At 40.1% G+C, this 19,692-nt stretch overlaps 1 protein-coding gene across 1 annotated transcript in view; it reads left to right on the plus strand.

Annotated features, from left to right (window-relative positions):
• The first annotated feature begins 9,118 nt into the window (after positions 1-9,118).
• Positions 9,119-19,692, plus strand: part of LOC102080073 (macrophage mannose receptor 1-like) — a 29,854-nt gene continuing 19,280 nt past the window's right edge. The window contains exon 1 of the mRNA XM_025902573.1: positions 9,119-9,260. The gene's annotated coding sequence lies outside the window, so the exon portion shown is untranslated. The remainder of the gene's footprint in view (positions 9,261-19,692) is intronic.

Consider the following 19,692-nt stretch of genomic DNA (forward strand, 5'->3'; position numbering starts at 1 on the left):
CTTAATGTTTGTAGCTCAGTTTTCTCAGGAAGGTAATAATTCCTGGGCTGTCAGATAGCAGAGAAGTGTGCCTAAACAAAGGAAAGGAGTTTTGTGACAATGCTAAATGCTCTTTGATTCTTTCTCAAATCTTCTTAGAAAGTAAAGCCAAAGTCTGTTTGCTTTTAGCAGCTGGCAGCAGCTTCTGATGAAGGAGGGGTGTTCAAAGACGTTCCTAAATGCCCTTTACTGAACAACACAACTTAGATTTATGCACATTTTAGCTGCAGACTCACTTTCAGTGTATTTTGCAACATTCTTGTCTAGATCTACATTGCATCCAGAAAGTATTCAAAGCACTTTTAGCCTATTTATCCTTATTCCAATGTGTATTAAACTCCTTTTTTACCTTAAAATGTGACACACAGTACCTCATAATCTCAGGTTAGGTGAAAAAATTTATTTACATAAGACTGGATGGGGACAATCACGGCACAGCCATTTTCAGATCTCTCCAGAGATGCTCAATCAGGTTTAAGACTGGGCTCTGGCTGGGCCACTTGAGGTCATTCCCACAGTCACCCCATAGCTATTCCTTTGTTATCTTGGCTGTGGTTGTTGTCCTGTTGGTAGATGAACCTTCACCCTAGTCTGAGGCTCAGAGCGCTCTGGAGCAGGTTATCAGACAAGATGCCTCTGAACATTGCTGCATTCATCTTTCCCTCAACCCTGACTAGTCTCATTCCCACAGCATGATGCTGCCATCACCATGCTTCACTGTAGGGATGCTATTGGCCAGATGATGAGCAGTGCCTGGTTTCCTCGAGATATTACGCTTGGCATTCGGGACAAAGATCTCAGTCTTTATTTCATCAGACCAGAGAATTGTGTTTCTCATGCTCTGGTCATTCAGATGTGGCCAACTCCAGCTGGGCTGTCATGTGCCTTTTACTGAGGAGTGGCTTCCGTCTGGCCACTCTACCATACAAGGCTGATGGGCTGAGAGCTGCAGAAATAGCAACGCTGAAGCTCTGTCAGAATGAAAATTTCTATCTTCAAGCAAACTTCTTCAAACTTCCATTTATAGGTAATGGAGACCACTGTGGTCATTGGGACCTTTAATGGGACCTTGTAAAGACAGGTATGTAGAATTTTGAGGAGAAAATTGAATTTAAGATTGATTTTAATCGATTCTGGAGTCTGTAACATGAAGCACTGACTTTACGGATGCGCTATATATAATATATTCTTGACAAACGCAAATAGCATGCTACCTTCAATTAATGTTTCAAAGAATTTCCCATATACCATGTCTTTTATTAAAAAAACCAAAACACATTTGAGCTCTCAGGAACAGAATCTGTGGAAACACGGGACTAAAGTAGTGCTAGTGCCCAGGCCGTGAGCTGCCCTGCCAACTTTTAGAGCCTGTAGAAGTGCTGAGAGTGCAGCTGCTGTTCCATCGATAAAACCAACCCTTCCACAAATTACTGACAACAATCAAAAAACTGCGTATACACTGGCAAGAACTCACAGCACTTGGCTGGAATGACACTGAAGGATCAGACATTAATTATGTGATAAAATGATCTGTTTTGTGTGAAAACTCATCTCTCAAACAAGTCTGCTCATGCTATTCAACATGATGTATTACTTCAGTCGAAGCGACTGTATATCTTTGTTGCAAGCTGTGTTTAACAGATTGCTGGAAACTGTGTGAGAGTGTGATTTCAGACACAAAGCTGAAGTAGGATCAGAAAGTATCACCTTTTGTGTCAGACAGATAGGTGGTTTTATAGTCCTCTTCTAAGCAAAAAAGGTGTTTTTGAAACACTTAAACCACCAAATGAGCAACAGCCAGCGGATTCATTTAAAATGTCTTCATGATAGAGTTGCTCATCTGGAGGTAGAGCTGAACAGTTTGACAAGGGGAGAAAAAAAGGTGTTAAAACAATAGTTGTGAATAGTCCAGCTTCTCAGAATCTGTGTCTCACCATCATCTGGTGTCTGAGCTGCTCCTGGACCATCGCGTCCATTAATCAGTTCACTTTCGTCTGTCTCAGTCTATGAAATCCTGCATTTTTCTTGCACCTCTGTCGTCTCCCTTCACACCCCTTCATTTACTGTTGCTGTGAAATGTAAAAAGCCTCTGTTATAAAAATCTGACAAGCAGCACTTTAACTTGTGTGATATAAATTACAGCAGATGTGGGTTGACAACATAACGTAGTGGGAATACAAATTATGAGCTATGTTGTCAAGTTAACTTTAACTATCCAGCTACTTCAAAGCAGTAAAATGGAATTTTAAAAACTAATGCAACTACTCCCCACATCCGTCCACACACAGACACACACACGCACCAAATTTAAAGTATGAGCTCATAATGGTTTTTACAGTACATTAGTGTTTTTTTTCCATTAAGGCCGCTTCTATCGGCTAGATTTAGTGCAGAGTTTGTTTTAAAATCCATGAAGCACAAACAGGGAGCAGGTTTCTAGTTGCTCTGTGTTATCATGACACCTTGCTACGAGGCTACAATGTAAAAACAGAGAAGCAAACTAAAATTTACTACAAAAAAAAGGGAAACAGGTTTTTTTTGCTCTTTGTTTGTTGTTTTTCACATTAGCATTTGTACATCATGCCCAAATAGGCCTGGGAATACTGTGTAAATACTGTTACAGAGTTTGATAAATCATTTTAATGCAGTTAATCTCCACTGAAATCCTGTACACCCTAATCCCACATGCTGAGAGACTGATCAGTAACCATCTGACAACCACCGATCACCAGGGAAAAGTATGTATTGCTAACTGGTTGCAAGTGATTGCCTGACTGGTTGCAGTGAAATCTGCTACTAAAGCCATCTTAATGCGTTCAATCATAAGTAAATCCCAAAAGGTTGATTCTGTTCATCTGGACGTAGCGTTTTCAGTGGGAGAAATGTTTCGTCACTAATCCAAGTGACTTCTTCAGTCTCAGCTGACTGCAGATTTCCAACCTTATAAACAGTACATTTGCACAATGACTGAAACCAGCCAACTGAAGGAACAATGGGCTGTGAGGTCATTTCCTTGACCATTAATATGCAAGTTGTCATGACCATTGATCAACAACCACTGATCAATGGCCATGACTACCATTCACAGAGAGTTGGGGAATGGCTGCAATCACAGCATTGTAAGATGGTGAAAGATGTACCCTTAGGCCCCCTCCTTGATTCAGAGATGGTCTTTCCCTTTTCATCTAAATGGCCTCCTCGACTCCGCACTCAAACCAGATTTCCTCCCTTTCCAGGATGTGTACATCTTCATCATTGAAAGAGTGTCCACTGGCCTGTAGGTGTAAATAGTCTGTGAAGTCCTGGCCTGACAAGATAGCTCTTCTGTGTTGTGCCATCCACTTCACCAGAGGTTGTTTGGTTTCCCCGATGTATAAATCACGGTAATCCTCCTGGCACTGTTTGTGTCGGGGGACCCCATCCTTGGGGTGGACGAATTTTTGGAGCAGTGCAAGGATCAAGGATCAAGGCTCAAGGAACTGGCCTAAGAGCCCATTGTTCATTCAGTGGGCTGGTTTCAGTTATTGTGCAAATGTGCTGTTTATAAGGTTGGAAACCTGCAGTCAGCTGAGACTGAAGAAGTCACTTGGATGAGTGACGAAACGTTTCTCCAGCTGAAAACGTCATGTCCAGATGAACAAAATCAACCTTTTGGGAGGTACTGCTAAAGCCCCATTCATGCAGGCCTAGAGACCAGTCAGTGATGCCTTGGTAACCACCAGTCACGAAGCAAAAGTGTTTCCATGACAAGTTGAGGAGTGGTTGGTGAAGGGTGCTAGCAGAAGGTAGTGCGAAACTGGCTGCAAGGAGGTATATATGGTCTCTACTTTGCATGGAAAAAGCTGACTTGTCTGCAAACATTTGCTAATCGGGCAGTGGTAAACTGAAACATGCAAAGCAAACAGGAAGAAGAGACAGTTCGCCTTCAAAGTAAAAGCTGAACCTTTGAAAATCTTTTGTTTTCAGTGGTAACCCACAGCTTGTTCTTTGTCAGTGAAAGGCAATCAAAACAATTAGTACAAGGTTTTTGTTGCGGTACCGTCTTTGTAAGGCGATAGCCAGCAACTACTTCCCAACAAGTTGAGGAATACATCTCTTTCCCTAGCAACCTGAGGTTGCCGGGGGTGGTGGTCATGTGACTGAGGCATTAGCTTACAAGTAGAAGGCAAAGCTACTCTCGCTTAATCTGAAAGTAACAAAATATGTTTACCACCCCTATAACTCACTAATACTCAATTACATGCCATTTGTCACCTTTGAACGGAGGCAGGTTAATTCACCGTTTCCACTGCACAATGAATCCAACCACATGTTAGCCCTAGCTTTATTTTGGAATACAGAAATGCCTCCTTTCCCAAAACGTTCAACAAACTCTGGTGCTACCTGACGTTTACCTCAAACTATGAGTGAGTACTGCAGCTTAAATCCTAATTGACACCCGGTACCACTCACTGTCTATCAAGTGTGAGCAAAAACTGTCGGGACAGGAGAAAATATCCAAAATACAGGCACATTTAAAAAAAGTTTATCCAGAAAACATTACAGTATTCCTCAGGGATATTGCTTTACTGTTCCTGGTTCTTACTGGAGCTTCATATGGCCGGTAATGATGGAGCATCTAAAATGTGTTCCTTCAGGCATGACTGGGAGTAATGGGCCCTCCAGTCACTACTGTTTACCTTCCTGGACAGTTGATGGCCCTCCAATGTGTCATTACACTAACTAGGCATAGCCTGACTGCCTGTGTGTGTGTGTGTGTGTGTGTGTGTGTGTGTGTGTGTGTGTGTGTGTGTGTATGAGAGAGGAAAATGGAAAGACGAAGACAAAATGTGAGAGAGAGCATCCGCCTGAATGGTTGCAAATGTGCACCTTAATACACAAAAAAGGCACACAAACACAAACACACAAACAGCGTAGTTGATTTATCTGCACACTAACACACATACACAGACAAATGATACGCGGTTACTCATTAGGATTAAACATGCGCACGTATGACTCACAGGCAATCACACACACATACACACACACACACACACGCACACACACACACACACACATAATGATGCTAAAATCTGCACTTTAGACTGATGGCTGCAGTCGGAGTGTTTTGCATTCCGCTGGGCGTGTGTGTGTCTGCTGGAGTGCATCCACCTGTTACAGATCTCCACCACCCTGAGACCGGTGACAGACCAGTGATAAACAACCATACACACACCAAAGAGGAGTATACACACAAATGTGCACACATGCTCCTTCAGATGCAACAAATCCTGGAAGAAAATAGATTGTAACAGACAGAATAAAATATACTTAGTGTCACGCTTATACAAGGACAAATGTGAATATACACACAGAGACGGTGTAGGGGAAAACATATAATCCAGCACACACACACACATACAGAGTGAGCGATCAGCCTTTTTAGTTCCCCTTCTCCATCATCCCCGGCAGAGGAGAAAACACAGGGGGGAGGGTCACAGCGGCTGAGGCCAGACAGGAAAGTGACAAGCTCAACGATGTGAATACACTTAAGCACAGTCCACCGTCGTAGCAGTCCTCTTTTTTCCCTTTTTATCTAAATGTATGTTAATTTATTTATTTTTTGTTTTTGGGGTGGTGGTGGTGCTGAAGTGCTAAGCGCTCATTACTGAAGGTTTTTTGCATCGCACACTTTTCAGAGATCGGCTGCCAATCACACGATGTGCTCTGTTTCTGTTGAGAAAATTTGGGGGTTTCTGAAGGCGGTGCTCTTTTCTTCTTCTCCTCACAGTCACAGTAGCTGTCACTGCTCGCACTAACTACCCGCAGCACTGCTTTATCTACACATTCCAACAATCTTGGAACAGAAACTGTATCAGATTTTTACCAGGAAAGACAAACCAGAGGCTGGGACGTGAACAGTAAAAGTGAAAGTTTTCATAGAGCGATGTGTCAGATCAGTCCAAATTAGATAGTAAAAGTACAATTACTTCATTTCAGCTAGTGCACTAAGTTTTAATCCCTACTTTCCCCTCAGCGGTGAGTCACAGCTCGTCTTTTTTGCCTCACGTCTCTTTTTTTTTGAATTCACACGCATTCAGAAAAAAGCCTCCTAGTGCACCTGTTGTCAAAGTTTCTGCCAATCTGTCCTCCAACTGGGACAACTGGTTAGGTAAAAGTGATTTTCACCCTTAAATTTTATTTTTATGTATCAAATTCTCACCCAGCATTGTCAAGAATTCCAAAAAAGAAGTTTCTATTCACAATTTTCCCAGAGCTCTTACCAGTGACAGCAGCTGTGTGTGTGTTTGTGGAAACTGTAAAGGACTCTCAGGTAGACCAATTAATGTATTTCTCTGCAATACACTGTACAAGACTGCATATAACCACATTTTGTTTTCATTGTGTTAAGAAAAGTTAAGAAATCGTGGCCACAAATTTTGAGACAAACTGCCTCCCCAGTCTGTGCAATCTCCTTCAGTTAAAAGCGGTCGCTTAGAGGTTGAGGGTACTGCCAAATATTTGGGTGTACAGTTTTTTGACACAACTACTTGCAAATGAATGTTGGTAAATGCAAAAAAAAAAAAAAAAAATCAATGCAAACACTGGAACGACTGATTCGTTTCTGCCCTCTTTTTTTTATTATTCTACAGTGACTGAGCCATTAACAGGCTTCTTATGCTCATGTTAGTGGACAAGACGCAATAATAGGATACATACTTAATTAAGGTTTTTATGTTGTATGTATTTATATGTTGTGGTTTTGTTGCTTTTGCATAAGCGGAAAAACAGAATACTTCATTTGCCTTCAAGGAAGAGCAGTTCCTTCTTTTTATGTGCCTTAAAATGATCCTGTTGACTTCCAAGTGAGATACTACAGGTGAAAAGTTTTCTTTACAGGTCTTATTTCAGCCTAAGAAATGCCCAAAGTACGCACGTAAGTCTTTATTTTATAAAAAATGTGTTTGTCAGACACTAATGCAAATATGTGCATGTAGTGTAATAATACTTCATTTGCATTGTTAAACAGAACTTTTCATTAAACATGCATCACAAAAATACATTTGTTGACATGTCAGTAAACAGCTGTAATAGACAAAAGTTTTACTTAAATTTAAATTTTAAATTAGAACTTTAGCTTGAAATTGAAATTTTAGTTTTCTGGTCAAAATGTTTCATCCATTCATTCTTTCTTTGGAAGCAGATTCAGTCACTTTAGCAGCACTTACATCCAATAAACCTTTTATTCCTGTCTAAACTCTGAGGGTTTTTACAGTTATAGTTATTTTTCAATCATTTTACCATTTCTCTTGTTTTCCAGTATTTTCTGATTCAAGAAAAACAAAAACATGAATTCATTAAAAACCAGCTGTATAAAAGCTCTGGATGTTATTTTAAAAACATTTTTTTTAAACTTTCATATGTAAAGCATGAAAATTAGCACAAATATCAGTATATTTTGCTCAGTTTGCATATTTAAAAAAACCATAAAGTGTTATAATGTCATAAAATATTTTAATGTAAACGAAAACAAAAAACAAACATTCTCAGGATAAGTAACCATCTTTTATGTCTCTTAGTAAAATGTTTTACCCTATTCACCTGTAGTTTCTCCCATTATTCAAGAAGACCCATAAATATTCATGTCAGCACAGAGCATAAGCTGCCTTGTTAATTACAGGGGTTATTGGTTCAAAGCCATTATGCTGCTTTCTTAAATATGTACTGCTTAATGGATGGTAAAATGTCCCACCTACTGCCTTTAAAAACAAAAACAAAAGAGAGAGAAAGAATGTTGGCTAAAAATATTCCGCTATTCAATGTTTACAATGTTTCAATGTTACTGGACGTTTTACTTTTTTACCAAATGTCACTGTAACAGTTTTCCATATGTTTGAGAAGGTGCAGAAACTAAGGATGGGATGGGCAAAATTTCTCCTCAACAAACACAGTTTTATGGCTCAGCTGCACCTCACAGGTTGATTATTTACTGAGTCAAATTCTCAAGGAAGCAGGCCAACAGAACAGTATAATAAAATGATAAAATAGCCCAAAAAAATCACCCTAAAAACTACAGTGGCTAATATTGTCATGGTCCTGGTGAGTGCAAGGTTTTTCCATAGAGCCGGTGGTTCCACCTCTGGGTGGAGTCGCCATGTTCCAGGGTGCAGTCCACACCTGTTTGCAATCAAGCTACCGGTACTTCAGACCAGCGCTCGCAACTATTCTAGTGTAGGCCGCCACAGCTCTTGTGATCTTGTTCGTAGTGATTATCTCTGCTCACCACGTTCAAACGTTAACAATGCTAACCTTCATTTGGACTCTGGTCTTCTCGGCAGCTTCTGGGTCACAGCTTATGCTCACCTCCCTCACCTGCCTGCATCCCTGCCTCAGCTACTGGATTCCTCCATCTGGACTTATCCCTGTTTACCCGGACCACTTACCTCCTCCACACCAGTCCTCCACCTGCAACAATAAGACAGTTCACCTCCACGTTTTACACTCACATGGAATCCCTTCTGGCCCTTGCCTCCTCTCATTACAGTGACTCTGAACCTCCCTGCCCAACCACTCAGTGTGACCTCCCCTTTGCTCCACGTCACAGAATTCAAGTTAAAACTGTTACTTAGTATTTCACATTCATTGCCGAGTTCACGTTTGCATGAGTGTTTCATAGTTCACAGTTCCTCTGACTGTGTCTGCAATTGAGTCCGGTTTCCTGGTTTGGCCTCTCGGCCGTGACAACCTGGTCCATCGGTGTAATCACGCAACACTAGTTTACATCTTTACGCCATCATATTTATTCCATTGAAGACTTTTTTAAAAAGTCTTTTCTCTGCCTGCTTTGAGTAGAGTCTTATGGGCCTCTGCAAAGCTGCGGTGTCAGAGGTGTTCTAGCTTGTGGAAACAGAATGCCTAATTTGATGTCAAGTTGTCTGGACCTACATTTAAGATAGAAAGAAAACAGAAAGGGTTTTTTTGTACATTAACATCCTGAAAAAAATATATAGCTTTTTCAGTATTTTGTTACATGTGTACATTACAACCTAAAGATAAAAGGATTTGTTAATTTACATATATTTTCACTGCTGTGTATTAATGCTCGCTTCATGGTGTCATTGTAGTTTTGCAGAGTCATTCAGTGGGCTGAAGTGGACCATCTGGCAGGCTGGTTGTGACCCTAGGCTGCACATTTGGCACCCCTGCTCTACAGTGAGCAGTCAGTCAGCAGAAAGCAGGTAAGGAGCCTGCACTGTGTGGCAAACTGGAAGGAAGTCATGTATTACACACAGCGCATGGTCAGGAAAAAAAAGCCTGTCTGTACTCGCAGAGCTGAGATGGACACACAGATACATCAAAGGAAAGACCACATGGACCACATAAGCATGTGTGTGTGCATATATGTCATGTACTTGTACACCTGTGTATGTCTTTAAGTGTGTTTTAGAGCACATTATGCAAGATTGAATTTATCTACTTTTGACAAGTCTGCTTTTTTAAAAACTGGATTTATTTATTTTTAGTCAGCATGCTCATATTCATACAGATTTGTCTGGGGTGCATGCTGCTGCTTAGTGTGTGTGTTTGTGTGTGTGCTGGTTTGTGTGTGTGGCCTGGAAATTATCTGGTCATTCATCACTGCCTGAGCAGCCGAGGCTAAAGACCATCCATCTTCTGCGCCTTTCACAGCCAAGGCTGACACTCAAGGTGTTTGTATGACTTAATGTTCCTCTCTGCAGGATTTTGGAGCAACACGCACACAGCTCTGAGACCGAGGTTTTTTCTGTATGTGTGTGTGCACAAATGTGTGGGCCTGTGTAGCTGATGTGACTGTTTTTGCTTTGTTTACGCCTGAATTTAACCTGCTGCAACAATGGCCCACTGTCAAAAGCCCCATTACATCAAGTTTGCATAAACATATAGCACAGAGGACGCAATGAGTGTGTGAAGTGCCCCGCTTTAATTTCAATAATTAAAACTGATGATCTGTCGGCATGTGTGCGTGTGCATACCCATCCATATATAACAGAGGGCCTTTCTCATGTTTATCTCCCTCATGTAGCCATGTCAAAGTCTTTGCTGGCGAGTATCGGCAAACACAAAAGCTCACCACTCGTATTGACTGTTTCCGGCTATGACCTTAGAAGAGTGCGTGTACTTGCTTATTTTTCGGTGCGTGTGTGCGAGTGGGTGCTTACAGTTACAGGCCTTTCTCATTCTCCTGCTAAAGGTCACGCGTCAGACAGTATTGAGCAGCGCTAAAGGTGAAAGAATCGTGAAATATGTTAAATGGTAAACTGTGGAGTGGCACTGTCCTGTTCTTCTGCCGTCCAGCTGGGCTTGCGTAGGATGAGAACTTTTTTTTTTTTTAAGGGACGTCTGTGAACCAGTGAGAGCTGTCTAATAATGCCTCGTTGCTGCTAAGTAGTGATGAAATGTATAACAGGCTTCAGGTTTTGTACAGACTGTATAAAAAGAAAGCAAAACTGGCAGCTATAATGACAGCAGATTCACGTTCCATTTTGTGTCTCCAACAACATTATGCATTCTTTATTTTGCAAAATTCTTTCTTTTTTTTAATCTTTTTGGTTCAAACATTTAATATCAACAGAGAAAAATAGCCCTTCTCTCACTGTACCTATCCACTGTACCTTTTATAATTCTAGGGTCTTTACCTTACAATATAAAGCACCTTGAGGTGACTGTTGTTGTGATTTGGAGCTATACAAATAAAACTGAATTGAATAGAACTACTGTATCTTGAACTGCATATATTTTCAGATCCTCAAACATGTCAGAATGTCATGGTTAAGATTTTTGTTTTTCTCCCTGTTTTCTTTTCAAAACTTCTTCATCTTTCTTTCCAGTTAGTTTTACTTTCAGCTTTTGTTTTCTTTCCGTAAGATTTCGTGGACCACATATCTCCCAATTACCCAATTATCTTCCCACTATTCTGTTATTCACTTTCCATTTCTCTTGTCTTGTACCTTCATGCATTACTATCTGGCAATTTCTTTTTATGTTTCCTTGTGTATTATCTCCTTTTAAGTTACCGTTTGCCTTCTCCTGGCCTGATTTTGCCCTGCTGGTTGCCACGCCGACCCTGTATGACCTCAGTATTTCATTAAAGATTTGTCCTCCTGTGTGAAAGTGTCACAGTGAAGAGGCTACTAGTGTTCATGTGCTATGTTCACATTACAGGTCGAAATGATCAGCTCTGATTTAGTTTGTGTTCATATTTACCGTTATACACTTTCTACATCAAAATTATTAAATGGGAGTTTTTCCTTCCCACTGTCGCCAAACGCTCGCTCATAGGGGTTCATATGATTGTTGGAGTTGTTATAGGGCTTTTAACCTTCCACGATGAGGCAACTATTGTGATAATTTGGTGCAATATAAATAAAAGTAAATTGCATTGAAATGAACTGTTGTTATTAACAATTTTCCCAAATTATAAGAAAATCTTGTAGGAATAGTAAGAAGGGAGATGTTATAATAATGCTTTCTTTCCTCTGGTTTAACTGATATGCATCCAATTATCTTTATAAATGATGGCGGAATAAATAATTCACACTCTATGTGAAGGATGTTACCTGTTATTTAGCACTCTTTAGTGTTACTTTCTTCTAATGCAAGAGGTGGTAATTTAACTCTCTCTCATGCTTATCTTAAAGTGTGTGTTATCGTGAGCAGAAAGCGCTACGTTAACAGTCTGATAATGAGACACGGATGAGACCCATAAAAATAGAATATTTGATCAACAACCCGATACCGAGTAAAAACTACAAACACCTGCTCAAAGCCAAGCTAACTCCTTTGTGATCACCTCCTATATTACATTGCATATACAAGCTCTAGTCTTAAATCGTGCACATCTACGTGCATCATTGCTTTTTTATCTTCCAAGTCTATTTTTTGTTTAACTGTTTGAACATAAACAAATAAAAACACTGTAATAAATGCATTGTGCTAGTGAAATCGGCTGTGGCAACATCACTAATTTACATGTTCGTAAGTCTAAGCAGGTTTTATTTTTCCTCACTAATGGAACATGCCCGGCATTTTAGCTACAAATGAAAGAGTTACAGCTTAATCTTTCCTGCAGCACAGCTATGCCCCAGTGAGCTTATAAATGAAATATGCCACCATGCCAAGCCACTGTGCCTCACGACCTTTCCCAAAACTCCCCAGCTCCCTGCTCCCTGATGCTCGCCTACCTCCAGCCATATACTCACACACAGTCACACAAACACAAGCCTGAGTAAGTGTCTGCACACATGCATTCGTACACACACACAGAGCTGAACAGTGGGACTTCCAAATGGGCAAGCAGGCAAACAGCCAGACAAACACTCACATGTATATGCCCTAGAAAGGGCTTTTTTTCACCTCCTCTTTTCTCAGCAGGCTTACCAAACAAACGGGGCTAAGTCGCTCTTTGTATTCATGTGCCGACTTTTGTGTCAGTGTATGTTTTAATTTGAATGGATTTCAGGTGCCTTTATTGCCAAACTCTGCCCACCGGTTCTGTTTGGACTTAGTTGTTGATATTAAAACATTCTCTCTTTCTCCCATGTCTCTCTCACACTTACTCTTATCCCTCAAGAGACATCACATTGTGTCATCTATCACTCTACTTTTCACTTCTGATTCTTCCTTTGGTCTGACCCCCAAGCCCTCCTTCCCTTCAGTCCTGGATGTCAAGATGCGGTGGATCTCACAGTGCAGTCTGGGGGCTAATGTGCTCCGGGTGCTGACATCCAGGGTTCAAGAGGTCACCTTGGCGGGCAGCCTCTTCGCTCTCATGGGTAGTGACCAGTACACATCCATGGCAGCTGAGGTTAACTCTCACCAGACTCCTATTTGAACATTACAGATGGAACACTGATGCTATGGTACAATACCACACTCCTCATCTCCCTCATTGCTAGAGAACACTGAGCTACTTAAGATAAGATAAGATAGAACTTTGTTAATCCCTCGCTTGGGTTCCTCTGGGAAATTCGGGAAATACTTCACACCAGGGGGCAGATTTTCTAAAGAACTTCCTGTTTACTTGTATTGGTTACAGTTTCATTCCAACTACATAACTAAAACAGCGTCATCTGTCAACTCTTCCAAAACATCATGACAAAATATCTAACATTTTATTGATGCTACATTATTGTCATGTCTATGTTACGGTGTGCAAATCTGAGATTTAAATTTGATTTCTTTTCCTTTGCTAATGAGGCACTGATTTGGTATTTTTCAGACAAACTGAGGTCAAAGGTATGACCACTCATTTTATTTCCACTGGAGTTTTCAGCATTTAAGCCACAATCCTTTATGGTAATGAGACTTTGCTGACCAAGTTGAGATCTGAAAATTCAAAACTAAAACATGACTCATGCAGTTTGTTGCTCTTGCGTGGACAGTTTCCTGCATAATGAAGAATTGTTGACATTACAAGTGCACTTTGTACACTGTAATAATAGAAAGGTTTTAAAGTCCAATCCAGTTCCACAGCAGATGCCTCAGGAGGTTTATCATTTCAGCACATTTACCGAGTCAAGCTCTAAAAAGCCTTGGGCTATATTCACAAAGCATATTAATACTAAAAGTAGATCTAGAAAGAAACCTGAAAAGTTTTCCACACAATCTTCAGCATATCTACTTTATAGTGGATTCACTGAAGGCAACAAAGAGAACGTTTTTCAAAATTTGGGCCTAAAATGTTGGTTTTCTTCTTCCTAGTAACACCAGCTCTGGAACAGCCCAGAAATCTTGGGTCCTGGAAATCAGTCCTTGCTAGCAAAGTCCTGTCAAAAGAGAACGGATACATTTTGGACTACCATGTGGAAATGAGATTACCACTGGAAACAGAATAGTCCCCTACTAAGTAAGATGCGTGCCCTACCATTGCAACCAATGAAGGTGAGCTGATTTCTGGTTTGCATCAGTGATTTTGCAGGTGTTTGCAGACAAGACGGCACCTTGCAAGCAAATTACTGGAGACCACAGCAACCTGCCAACTACCAAAGTCAAAAGAGGGTTTTTTTGTCACAACACTATATACCCCTTTGCAACCAATTTCCTGCCAGCAACCTTCAGCAATCACTCTCCAATTAGTTGTGGAATACATATTTTTCCCAAGAAACCAGCGTTTACCAGGGAGTCACTTGAAACTGGTCTCATAGCTTATGTTAATGAGTCTTTAGAAATGTATTTTACAGTGACTACCAGCAAGCGGTCAGAGAATACACATTTATCTCTCACAACTGATGTTCAACCCCAAGTCCTTAAACTGCAGCTGATGAAATGAGAATATATGAGGTAAAACAGACAAATATTGTTGTCGTTGTTCTTTTTTTACTCATTTAGTTGAATTTCTTGTTTCTTATAGCCACAGCACAGATAGTCACCAGTCATCATTTCCAGCTTCCTCCTTTTTTAACCTCCTGAAGCAGAAATAACTGTCTGCTTGATTGAATTATGATTTTAGTAACGACTTGAGGGAATATTCGCAGTATTTCATCTCAGCGTGAAATATCTCTCCATTGTTTGGGTAAATGGCTACGTTTTGATTAGTTTTCTTTATTAAATAATTGACAGTGAATGCCCCCAAACCCCAAAGAGTATCAACATATTAGCTTTCAGTGTGCCTACAGCAGAATTCAATCAATTTGAATATATTACTTAGGGAAAGGATTTTGAATAAATGGACAATTACTTTCCATGCATGAGAGCCATTGTAACAGTGGTTGGGTGGCTGATATTATCATATTAATGGACCGGGTATGCTTATTTCCTTAAAATGTAAATTGCTGTCAGAGCTTTTTAAACGCAGTATCAACAGTGACTAAAGCTGCCGCTTTGTTGAATTACTAATATCTGACACAAGAAAAGACACACACTCATTTTGGGAGGGCACTCTTATCAGAAAGTGAAAGCAGTCCTGACCTATATGTTTCGTTTTAGCTCCTCAATAAATTTATTTCACTGCAACTCCTTGATTAATAGTTTGGCCCACTTTGTCATGTGTAAGTGATTACCCATGTCACTTTCATCCAATTTAGGCGTGAAGGGCAAGCTAAGTATCAAAGGCTAGCATTTTACCCAGTAACACGACCTTGTCACTGCACAACCTTTTATTCCCTCACATGTTTGGCATGGACTGATGTATTCACTGCTTGCATTTTACACTACAGAAATATCTGGCCGTACAACAGTGAGGTTAACTCATTAACATGAACCTTTGATAAACTGTGATTGAGTGCTCCCATTGTTATAGATGAACTTTGTAACAAACTCACAGCTGTCTGTGCAAGAAAATTAGACTAGCACTCAACATTAGGTGGAAAATCTGCCATCAACAGCTTATTCAGAAATTTCAACTGACCCCTAATGGTGCAGGACTGAACCGCAATGACTTCTGCATGAATTCACAGATGGCCAACAGCAAAAAAGCATATCTGTCATTAGACTTTGGACCGGGATTAAGGTCAAATTTGGACTTCTCTAGGGGTCCTTTACTTTAAGTAAGGTAAGCACCAGAAACTTTATGTTCCACACCCATAAACTTAAGCACTCGATTGAATACTTTTAACATGAAGCTAAAATTCTAATATGTGTCTTATGTGTCAGCAGTATTCAAAAAACCATGTCTCTATGGTTTTCAAACCCCAAAACATGGAATGACATAAATTGTTCCAACCCAAGGATTGGTTCCCCTGGCACAGAGTGATACTGCATACGTGTATGAGTGCAGAGAGCATTGCCGACAATCATATACAAACAACCATTGGCTAAGCAAATGGCACACCACAGAAGGGTTAACTTGTTAGACCAGGACTCTGCAGTCCATTTACACCTGCAGGCCAGTGGCCACTTTTTCATTGAGGATGTATACATCCCGAAGGGGGAGGGAACCTGGGTTTAATGGGAAGTCAAGGAAGCCATTTATGTAAAAAAGGAACAATCATTTCTGAACTGAGGAGGGGGCCCAAGGTGCATCTTTCATCTTCTTACAGTGCTGTGTCTGCAGCAATTCCCCAGCTCTTCATGAATGGTACTCATACCCATTAATCAATAGTCAATGACAATTTGCACATGATCATGAAACTGAGCTCACAGACCATTGTGCATACTTTATATAAGGTTGGGGAAGGCTCAAGTCAGCTGAGACTGAAGAAGTCATTTGGATGAGAAGAACAAAATTAACTTTCTGGGGTTCAAGCTCATGTTGCCTTAACTGCTCCCTTTCCTTTGCCTCAATCTTTAGTTGTAGCTTTTCAGCTGTAGCATGAACCATAGCTCTTTCAAGTATACTCTCTTTGTCTTTTGTTGTTCCATCCTCCTGCAACTCTTTTTTCTCATCTCCTTCAGTGGCTAAGTAACCTTGTCCACTAGGCTACTGTAACTTTTCAACTAATATTCCTATTCAGTCAGGGCATTGATTATTTCAGCACACATTTCTTCTGTAAATGGCCCTATACCAGCACCCTACTGGTCTGCCGCAGAACAGAGATCCTTCTATGTGCAAACAAAGAGTTGCTGAGCATGAGGATCTTTCACAAACCTGTTTAAATCGCAGTACAAAAAGGCTCACTTTAATAAAACGCTATCAAAGCAGGCAACATGTTGTGCTAACAACAAAAACATGCTATCAAACTATAAGAATTTTTTAACTTCAAGGTTGGTAAAAGGAGGAGTTAATATTATAGCTAACAATTTGAACTACCACTGAAAGGTGGTGCCCAAAGTCAAGTACAATTAGTCCAAACTAACTTTTAAGGTACAGCCAGCATGCAGGTCTCAAAAGCAGAAATGCAAAATCACAAAACAGTTAGCATAGGCTACAATGGCTACCAGTTAGCCTTACTCTATGTTAGCAGGCTTAAGTGAATTTGAATACGCAACAGTAATTGTCCAAGCTAAGTTTACAATACAAAACAGGCTTTAAGTGTACTACCACATGGTTGCCTTAACAAATGTTTGACAGGTCTGCTCTCTTACTCTAGTACTTTCCTTTTTTAACTTACTTTTCCTGGTTATCTTCAGTATAATTCCTGGGATCTGTACTATGAGGCCAGTTCAGCGTAGCCTAACTATCTTTCCATTCTCTGGTTTCACTTAAAATTCGCAAGAAGCTGCTAAGTTAACCCAGAGTTTCCCCCACACATTCACATGGAAAGGCTGCATTTGACTGACTCACAGATGGACAAGTGTCCTGGCAGCAGAGAGGGACATTTTACAAAGGAAGCTAAAACTACACTGTGAGAAAACAAAGTGAGTAACACAGCTGCTGCAGACGAAGGAGGGGTATGGTTATGTGCAAGAGGAAAAGCACTTTACACTAGTTTAATTTTAAAAGCACTGTATGAATGTGTGAGTGTTTTAAAACAATAGTACAGCAAAAACATGGAGTCCAGATCTTTGGAAAGCATTCATAGTGATAATGACAACGCACAACAGTCATGGTGGAGAGAGTTGTAGTACCTTGTTCAGGTAGCAGATAAAATGAGTAAGCCTATTTTAGACTCACTTGTATCAGTACACATAACAGCAATTAAGGGCTACTGTAGTCTGATTTTGTTTTTGTAAAATGGTGCGGGAGATTTTTCATCCCTAAATTGAATCAAGCTGAAGAAGAAATATTGTATTCTGTAATTCTCATAACACAATTCAATTGTCTGTTCAACATTCATTCTGCACCCATTTGCATTTTAATTCATTTCCTAATCCAGCAATATACAACAGATACCCTTTATCCTTGGAAATGGGTAAAGTTTGTTGAGTATTGTTGGTTTTAATTGTGTGTGTGTGTTGTCCTCCTGATATTCTTTACACTGTGCACATGTATTTCTTCGTCCTCCTCTAGCAGGACTGTCAGAAACAAGTAAGAAATTAATTCATCAGAAGTGGGAGGAAAGGAAAGTATATGCACCCTAACCAAATGAAATGCTTTGCAAAGTAGCTGCAATCCAAACTCCCTGAGTTTCCAGCAGTTTAGTTGCAGGGGGAAAAAAAATTCACGTTGCCATGGAAACTAAAACCTGGTAGTTATCCAGGCAGAGTAGCAAAACAAAATAGAAGATGTAGATAAAGTAACTGAAACAAAAGGGAATGAAAAATGGAGCAAACATACAGAATTATTAAAGCATTTATTTCCAGTAGGTCAGGTTCATGTAAAGCTCTTTACATGACAGTTTGTAGTAAACCGCACAGATTCTGCCTTTGCTCACTGTAATTCCTATTCACATTTCATATAGAGCTGCCTCTGTGGTAAAGTACCAGCATGCACGGTAAACCAAACTTGCAGGAGTCTGGGTCTCAGCCTCTCGTGTCTGTTGCTGAAGTAAGTGGAAGACTTAGCGGGATACTTGTGATTCTCTAATGAACCATCTGTCTCATCAGCTGAACATCATTTTTTTATCATGTATTTTTTTTAAGATGCTTGACACTGACAAAACTGGAAATCTCCATATGTTAACACATTTTTTTTTTCATCAGAGTGGCATAAAGTAGGGAGCATATGTGTGTGTGTGTGTGTGTGTGTGTGTGTGTAGGTTTTTAGACTGGGTTTTCAAATAACGAGGGGAAGAAGATGAGGAGGTGGTTTTAAGTAGAAACTGAGAAATTCAACTGAATCTTGCTTTTAGAAATGATCTGTATCATGTCTTCCAACTGCACATTGCACTTTAGAGATGAAGGAGGCATAACTGACCTACTTTCAGCTTCTGCCACTTCCTAGAAACAACCATCCGATCCAGTCTATTGGATTATTATTATTATTAACTTGGATTGCAGTCTGGTAATGTGGTCAGCCACTAACACCAAGGAAAGAAAATTCAATAAGTCCACAGTAAAGTCAAACGATATATTGTAAACTGTAAAGATCATGAGAATGCACACAACCTCAGTCACTGATGAAGCATATGACATGTTTTCCAACACCAGTGCAGAAAGCTTTTCAGGTTTTTTTATTTAATTGACTTCCATCCAATGTGGTTCATAATCATATTAAGGCCAACAATTTTTTTTAATTTACATAATGTCTCATCTATGAAAGCTTCTTGTTGAGTCCTTCAAAAGTAGCAAAACCAGTTTCATTTACCATTTCTTGCCAGTCTGCAAAACCCAGGATTGGGGGTCCCAACGTCTACAGTGGACAGATTTAAACAACCCAGTATCACAGCAAAACTTGTAAAAGACACGCCCGTTCACCGTGTTCTTTTCACGCTTTGCCTCTCCAAAACATGAAATGCACACATGCAGAAGTGGCATAACCAGCAGGGGGTTATAATACAGCTGAGGTTGAGGTAACGCACAAAGTTCCTCGCTGTGGGATCAATAAAATCTTATCTTGACCTATCTTATTTTAATAGTTTTAAAGCTAAAACTTATGAAGTGCATTCCAGGGTCCTTAATAATCAGAAACAATTAAGCTAGTCAGTTAATATGTATTTACATGTGAATGTGTTAATAATGACTGTTTAAATGCTTATTTTCATGTTGGCTTGTAATAAAATCTCCCCTTCTGTTGCTACTGCAGATTACAACTTACTGGAACCTCTGCATGCGTTTCCTTTCCACGCTTTGGAGAGGCAAAGCGTGAAATGTACACGCTGTCCTAGCCTATTCGCAGCACTGTTGTCTTTATATTGTGCAATGGTGAATACCTAC

This window comes from Oreochromis niloticus, linkage group LG22 (assembly GCF_001858045.2).
Source record: "Oreochromis niloticus isolate F11D_XX linkage group LG22, O_niloticus_UMD_NMBU, whole genome shotgun sequence".
NCBI classification, from domain to species: Eukaryota; Metazoa; Chordata; class Actinopteri; order Cichliformes; family Cichlidae; genus Oreochromis; species Oreochromis niloticus.